This window comes from Salmo trutta, chromosome 7, assembly GCF_901001165.1.
Source record: "Salmo trutta chromosome 7, fSalTru1.1, whole genome shotgun sequence".
Lineage (NCBI taxonomy): Eukaryota > Metazoa > Chordata > Actinopteri > Salmoniformes > Salmonidae > Salmo > Salmo trutta.
In genome coordinates, this window is record NC_042963.1 from 28387329 (window position 1) to 28395769 (window position 8441).

Consider the following 8441-nt stretch of genomic DNA (forward strand, 5'->3'; position numbering starts at 1 on the left):
TAGGTGTGTCTAATCTGTTGTACTGTGTCTTGGCTAAAAGGCGCAGACAGATCAGATGTTTGCTCAGTTCAGTGGTTACGGCCCCTGGTGCAGCTGAGGCCACTCTAAAACAATCTCAACAATGTGGAGTGATGAAAGGCACGTGAGGGTGGAGAGCAGAGAGGGGGACAAGTCTGGGCATGCCTGAGCGAGCAGGAGCGAAGGAGAGGAAGAGGAGGAGAGCGGAGAGGAGCAGGGAGGAGGAAAGGAGAGTGGTGTGCTGGAAGAAGAGAGACAGACAAGTCTGGGCATGCCTGAGCAAGGGCAAATGGAGGAGAGGAGAACAGAAGAGGTTTGAAAGAGGAGAACAAAAGGGGAGTAAGGAGGAGAGGAATAGGAGTAGAAGAGCAGAGTGTTGAAAGAAAGGAAAGGACAAGTCTATGCATCCAATAGCGAGAGTAGAAAGGGGCTAGAGGCAACCTTGAGAGGAGGATGAAAGGAGATAATGCGAGTAAGGGGGTAGTAGAAGTAGAGGAGGAGCAGAGTGGAGGAGAAGTGAAAAGGGTGTTGAAAGACAACAGAGTTGAGAGAGGGACAAGTCCAGGCATGCCTGAGCAAGAGTGGGAGCGGGTGGAGAGGAGAGACAGACTCCTGGGGCGATCTGGGTCTACCACCCTCAGGAAACATGTGTCATTATTTCTTACATGTTCTATAATTGTTTCTGTAGCTTCCCTTAGTCAATTGTGTCTAAGTACAGATGAAAGGGAATACTTTTCTTTCCAATTACCGTGTGTGAGTGACTATATAACTAGCTCCAATGTAATCAAAATATACAAAAATATGGTGTGGAAAAAATACAATACAAAAGGTGAAACATGGCCAACATGAACTCATTGTTCTGCATTATAACAGATCTAGACAGGGTGACACTTTCAAGGGTTTATTGCAAGATCTGAGTATTTCAGTCCAATGTGAATGTCGATGGTTACCCTAGTTGAATGAAATAAACACCTGTGAACTGTTAGTAACTCTAACCTTTCATCAAAGCATATCACTACTTTAATTAAGAGTATGGTGATATGGTACATTTGACTTACAGATTTCACTTTCTGTTTCTTATGTGGTTGATTAATTTGGGGGATCTTTGGAAGGTGATTCACAAGTACATTTTTAAAAGAAGCACATGCAGTTGAAGTGCACATAATTCCCTGTACTTTGGTTTTCCTTTCTGATTCACTTGATTACACATTACAATGTGAGAAGTCTTTGAAAGGAGAACTGAAGGGAACTTTACGAATGAAAAGCTGTAATGATTATATGACAGCATCTGATATGGAGTGACTCATGAAAAATATGTTTATAATGAAAGTGGACATCTGGTGATTCAAACTGTATAAAGTTCATTTTTCTATAAACATGGGTCACCAGTTCATGGAATATGTTGTTTAGTCTTGTAGCTAATGTAGTGGCGAATTTCTACTGGAGATTTACCTCGGCTTTTGACCTAAAAGCCTCAGACTTTCTATTTCCACCTCCACTGGGCTATGGTCTCGGTGGACCTGCACTGACTTCGGGCCAGACTGAGGTGGACTGGGACTTTTCAGGATACATTAACATAACAATGGCTAACTTTTCACGATTAACACCTTCTCACAAAGCAACTGTTTTAATTATGCAGAGGTTATGCAGAGGTTGTTGATTATGTTCTTCACAAGTCCTCAGTGTCAGCTCTAGCTATGGAAACATAATTTTATGACTAACTACTGTTCCCTGAAGGAGGGAAATGAGGTACATCATACTATACTCTCGCGAATTCAGTTGACTGATCTAAAATCACACCTGACAAGGCAAATAAAATACACGCCTCGCTGGAAGCCTTGTCTTGCACAGGTGATAAGTGTGAGGCTCATTCCTTCAATTTAAAGGGAAACTTCACAGCTACACCCTTTGGGGTGTTTTTCCAGTCTACCTACATAATTATGAGTAATTCTGCACTATGGCTGTATTTTAGAGTTTTCGCGCCAGGAGAGATCAACCAATGACATCATTGGTTGATTGAGCCTGCTGTCCGATCTAAAAATGAATGGAGACATGTTTTGTAGTAATTATTGTGGGCTTTGTGTTTCACCGATTGCATGATAACGCTAGCAGCGAGTAGATAAGGTTGTCTATGTTAATAGAGCCAGTAGACTTGTCTCAACAATGTTCCTATCTGCAAGGACATTGCAGGATATCTAGGTTGACTAATTTTCCCTAGCTCTGTAAAGACTACAGGCAGGCTTTTCAAAACGGGGGCGGTACTAGTTTACAGGGTCACTGGAGCTATGAAACCGTGCACTGTCTATCCAAGTTCGCAAAATACAGCCCTATTTACTTTTTTAACCTTTATTTAACTAGGCAAGTCAGTTGAGAACAAATTCCTATTTTCAATGACGGCCTAGGAACAATGGGATAACTGCCTTGTTCAGGGGCAGAACAACAGATTTTCACCTTGTCAGCTCAGGGATTAGGTCTTGCAACCATTTCAGTTACTAGTCCAACACAGCGAGGAAAAATAACTACAAGACCATCATGCAGCAGCCTAGACCAGCTGGACCAGGACTCAGGAGAGCAAATGACAAATAAGTAAGTTTTGCTGTCAGTGGCTAGCTAGCAGTATAACCTCTCTTTTTACATGAGGCAGTGTTGTTCAGTACAGTACAATTTGGTGATCGATTTGGCCATAACAGGGCTTGCTAGTACCACTACAAGCCAAGCTAGGCAAGTTTAGCTAGCTAGCTGTGTTTGCTATACCTAAAATGTACTGTAGTCTAACGTTATAGCTAGTTAGCTAACTAGCCTCAGTGCCACTCATTAGGAGCAACACTGGAGATCATTTTTTTTATAATGGAGGAGTAAAGGAATGACTTTGGCTTTATGACTCATACTAGTCTTGGAGTAACTATACCAGTGTGTTGTAGCTAGCTATATAGCTAGCGAACGTGTGTCTGTGGGATGTGTCATATTCTACACCGTGCTGCTACAGTAGGAATACAGACTGTACACAACGATTGCTCTCACAGACAGTACCGATTGGATACAAAGAAGTTGATGACTCTCGAGTAGATGTGAAGGACCCATAACAACAATCTCCCCTTGTTTTGAAATGACTCCGAACATCTCACTGCACCACCCAAACACACCATGCAAGTATTCCCGTTAGAACTGTAGTATTTATTCTAAATGTGTATATTTTTATTTTACTGTATATCTGTCATACATTGCCGTTTTTGCATACTGCTGTGTAAACTCACCTCGGTGTCCAGAGCAAATAAACTTTGTCTTGAATACAAGCCATGTCCACTTATTTGCTATATTGACAGACTAATCTACTGTCTTATTGAAACATGTTTCTTGCCAAGAAATTAAATGATACACCATCTCTGTGCATTGTGTTTGAGCAGGAATATTGAAGCTAGTTTATTCAAATACATTTCATGAATATCAAAATGAATTCATCCAGAAGTTGAAGTCAACACTTTTATTGGTTTCTGAAACAGCTGGAATCATTTAGTCACTTGTTAGTGCACTTGTAAAAAATATGATATGAAACCCCATTATATACATATCTACAACAGCTAGCAATATCTATACCACAATTCAGTTGTGAGCATACTAGGCATTCTATATTATACTATAACATCACTCTAACTGAATATGGATGTTGTTGGTTGAACGTTCCAGGCAGGATCCAGAATGTTCTTCAGCTGGTGAACCTCTTTTTGTGTTGAGTAATGGCAGCTGGTTTAGCAGGTTTTGGCACTGTGGCGATGTTCTTCTTCACCCATTGCTTCAACCTCTTACAGAAGATTTGTATGTACTGCAAGTCTCCTGGAAAGACATGAAAACTAATCATGAGGATATGTAAAACATGAAGACTGATCATGATGATGTGTAACCATACAATAAACCATGTTCGTCTGCAAACAAAAAAGGGTACAATAGACTGGTACGTGTTTTGTTACACGCAGAGGCAATAACAGGAAATTGAGATTGGCTGTTAGCAAAGATGTGAAAAGTTTGAAGGGGGCTTGACTTGTAGACAGTCTTGTATTGTGTATGAGCACCTACAGTTGTGCTGTTGAGTTGACAAGCACTGCCAACAGAGTGATTAGGCTAGAAGAGTATACTAATAGCCCCTCTCCTCCATACCAAATAACTAATTATAAGGGTGTGAAACATTTGAGGAACACTTCAAATCAATTGTATTTATACATCAGCAGATCTCACAAAGTGCTTATACAGAAACCCAGCCTGAAACCCCAAAACAGCAAGCAATACAGATGTAGAAGGACAGTGGCTAGGAAAAACTCCCTAGAAAGGCAGGAACCTAGGAAGAAATATAGAGAGGAACCAGGCTTTGAGGGGTGGCCAGTCCTCTTCTGGCTGTGCCAGGTGGTGATTATAAGACTACCTGGCCATTAAGGCCAGATTGTTCTACAAGATGTTCAAACGTTCATAGATGACCAGCAGGGTCAAATAATAATCACAATGGTTGTAGAGGGAGCAACAGGGCAGCACCTCAGGTGTAAATGTCAGTTGCTTTTTCATAGCCAAGTATTCGTCCAGTGAACAGGTCAGGGTTCCATAGCCGAAGGCAAAACAGAACGACCAGTTGGACTGTGAACAGCCAGGTGTCATCAGGCCAGGTAGTCCTGAGGCATGGGCTCAGGTTGAGAGAGAGAGAGATCGATTAAGTTCACACAGGACACCAGGTAAGACAGACTGACCCTAGCAGCCCCGGCAACATACTGTAGACTATTGGACACCGTAGTGCCCCCAAAGCTCATCACAAAGCTAAAGACCCTGGGACTAAACATCTCCATCTGCAACTTGATCCTGGACTTCCTGACGGGCCGCCCACAGGTGGTAAGGGTAGGTAACAACAAATCTGCCATGCTGATCCTCAACATGGGGGCCCCTCCGGGGTGCGTGCTCAGTCCCCTCCTGTACTCCCTGTTCACTAATGACTGCATGGGCAGGCACGGCTCCAACACCATCATTAAGTTTGCCGATGACACAACTGTGGTAGGCCTGATCACCGACAACGACGAGACAGCCTATAGGGAGGAGGTCAGAGACCTGGCCGTGTGGTGCCAGGATAACAACCTCTCCCTCAACGTGATCAAGACAAAGGAGATGATTGTGGACTACACGAAAAGGAGGACCGAGCACACCCCCATTCTCATCGACGGGGCTACAGTGGAGCCGGTTGAGGGTTTCAAGTTCCTTGGTGTTCATATCACCAACAAACTAACATGGTCCATGCACACCAAGACAGTCGTGAAGAGGGCACAACAAAACATATTCCCCCTCAGGAGACTGAAAAGATTTGGCATGGGTCCTCAGATCCTCAAAAGGTTCTACAGCTGCACCATCGAGAGCATCGTGACTGGTTGCATCACTGCCTGGTATGGCAACTGCTCGGCCTCTGACTGCAAGGCACTACAAAGGGTATTGCGTACGGCCCAGTACTGTACATCAATGGGGCCAAGCTTCCTGCCATCCAGGACCTCCATAACAGGCGGTGTCAGAGGAATACCAGTCACATTCTGTTAAAGTTCCCCAAAGCACACACATCCCTGGCTCGCTCCTCTTTTCAGTTCACCACAGCTAGCGACTGGAACGAGCTGCAAAAAAGACTGGCCGTTTTATCTCCATCTCTTCATTCAAAGACTCAATCATGGACACTCTTACTGACAGTTGTGGCTGCTTCGCATGATGTATGGTTGTCTCTACCTTCTTGCCGTTTGTGCTGTTGTCTGTGCCCAATAATGTTTGTACCATGTTTTGTGCTGCTACCATGTGGTGTTTCTACCATGCTGTTGTCATGTTGTGTTGCTACCTTGCTATGTTCTTGTCTTTATGTAGTGTTGTGTTGTCTCTTGTCATGATGTGTGTATTGTCCTATATTTTTTATTATTTGTCATTTTTAATCCTAGCCCCCGTCCCCACAGGAGGCCTTTTGCCTTCTGGTAGGCCGTCATTGTAAGTAAGAATTTGTTCTTAACTGACTTGCCTAGTTAAATAAAGGTTAAATAAAATAAAATAAAAACTGGTGGCACAGACGCTGTATCATCCTTTCCTACACTTAAAATTGCCCTTGCCTAACAATTGCGTCTGAAGCAGGGCTTGCAACTTGGCTATTCTCACCATAAGGAAATAGCTATCCTTCATATTAAGAGTGTGGAGACTGCAATGAGAAGGCATAATGTTATTAAGCTTCTTTATTCGGCTGGAGGAGGTCTTGCAGATCTATGTCCAGAAAGCGTCTGGGGTGAAAAAGTTGAATTAAAAAAGTTCTGAGTACAAAACTAAGACCTTGGTAAACTTGTTAAATACAGAGTTTGATTAAATAGTTGTTAAGAGTAAAAAGCTAAAAAGTTTGTCAGGTAGCCAAGTTGCAATAAACAGTGCAGCAGTACAGAGACTACGCAGAAGTGCGTTGCGTCACCAGTAACTTGTCTTGTAGACAGTTTAATGTATTGGTTATTTTGATTTCTCAAGAGGCTATTGTGCTTCCATAAATACCTTTGGCTGTCCTGGCTTGTTTCAAAGTCAGATGATCTTGAGGTTATTCCAGGCTGAAAGCTTTCATCCAATGGGTCTACAGGCTCTGTACTACTGAAGCTGGTGTCAAGGTCATCATCATCAGAAGCAGGATTAGTCTGTAGGACACTGTTAAAGTTGCATCAATTTGATCTGGTATCGGAACAAAATAGTCAGCACATAGTAACTTCTGATTTCTTTGTACTTTAATTAATGCAAACACATTTATGGTAAATATGATGTTTCGTATATACGGGCTCCCTGTAACACCTCGCAGGGCAAAACAGAGAACTGAAATGACATCATAAGTTCTTCCTTAAATACTTCTTGACAGACGTAGTTCCCTCTCCCTGAGGGCCTGTCATAGTAGAGGCTTGGGTGTGGTTTAGACTTACTCCAGCCTATCGTTGGCGTGCAGGCTGGTCCCAGCCTCTAGACGCATCTTTGTTGCCAAGCATAGTTGTCTTCTAGCTTATCTTCGTGTGTGTAACCGAGAGTCAGACACTCAAGGACAGTGCCTGTTTTTATGCTACAGCCATTCTCCCCTCTATCAGTTCCTCACATACACCTGTCCTTGAGCGGCCCCACAACCAGGCAGTGTGTGTGTGTGTGTCATGAGTCTACTCAGCCTACACTACTAGTCAGCACCTCTCCAGTTAGTCATGTCTATTATATGTTGCTCAATCTATGTTAATACAATATAAACCTCTTAGTGCATTACAGTCCATTCATACTTAGGCCTACATCTACTGTAAATGGTAATGCATCACATCTAATAAGTGAAATAAAACCCAACAACACATAGCAGTCAGTGATAAGCCAACATTTTACTACTTTGTCCCCATCAATACGGACTCAGACAAGGTACTATATCCACTCACCCCCCTCATGTCAATAGGCCATGCATACTAACCTTCACACCCAACAGACACCAGTCAGTCACCCACACCATCCCCTCCTTACTAATACCTCATGTCCTCTGATTTAGACTTCAAGTCTTGAACAATCACCTAAGGGTCCCGCTGTAAATGACGTGCAGCTTGTAAAGGCTTCATAAAGCCTTCATAAACACCACATAAATGTGTTACAAATCTATAACCATATGTCATCCTTTATAAAGGGTTCATAAATGTGGAATATCTGTGTGACACAACCACCAATGTCAAATATGGCATAACCACTATGTGACATAAACCTGTGTTTTATAAGGGGTGGCATAAGCACCACTTAATAAAGGCCTTATAAATCGTATTATTTTGAGGCTTTACAAAGTATTTATTATCCTGTCATGCATCTTGTTAGAGCATTGCAAGGCCAGGATATTGGGTTCGATTCCTGTGACCACACATACGTTTTTTTATTCACGCATGACTGTAAGTCACTTTGGATAAAAGCATCTGCTAAATTGTATATATTATTTTTCACTAAAACATTTCTAGGATGGCCAAACCTCTTTCACTCTTGGATGCATAGTCAATATTGGACCTGACTTCAACTTCCCCTCGAAAATGCTGTCCTGCAATATGACACACACACACAGCAAAACACGTTGGTAAGGCCTTTTAAAAATCTGTTTTTATTTTTTGTCTACTTGTTTTTCTTGTTTTTACAGGTTTTGTTTTTCACCCATTTTTTTCTGCTTTCCCCCAGTTTTGATACTTTTTTAAATAGAAAAACAACTAACACAGATCCACAGTTGATCTTCTTAAAATGTGATTTTAATCCTAACCCTAATTAATGAACGGCAAGTTTGAAGTGTTGGTCCACCAGACCTTCAGCACATTTGGGCGGTAGTGTCTAGGAACGAGATTAAGTGTAATGTGACTAACATGACTCCACTTTAGAGTGTATGCCATCCTTCAGCACAACAGGTC

The 8441-nt window shown here is 42.3% G+C and overlaps 1 long non-coding RNA gene across 1 annotated transcript; it reads right to left on the bottom strand.

The window, feature by feature from the left end:
- Nucleotides 1-3484: 3484 nt before the first annotated feature.
- On the bottom strand, nt 3485-6860 carry LOC115197194 (uncharacterized). Its single transcript, XR_003878980.1, has 2 exons — nt 6550-6860; nt 3485-3849 (listed from the first exon to the last, which is right to left on the bottom strand). It is a non-coding gene; the product is annotated as an uncharacterized LOC115197194 (long non-coding RNA).
- Nucleotides 6861-8441: the final 1581 nt, after the last annotated feature.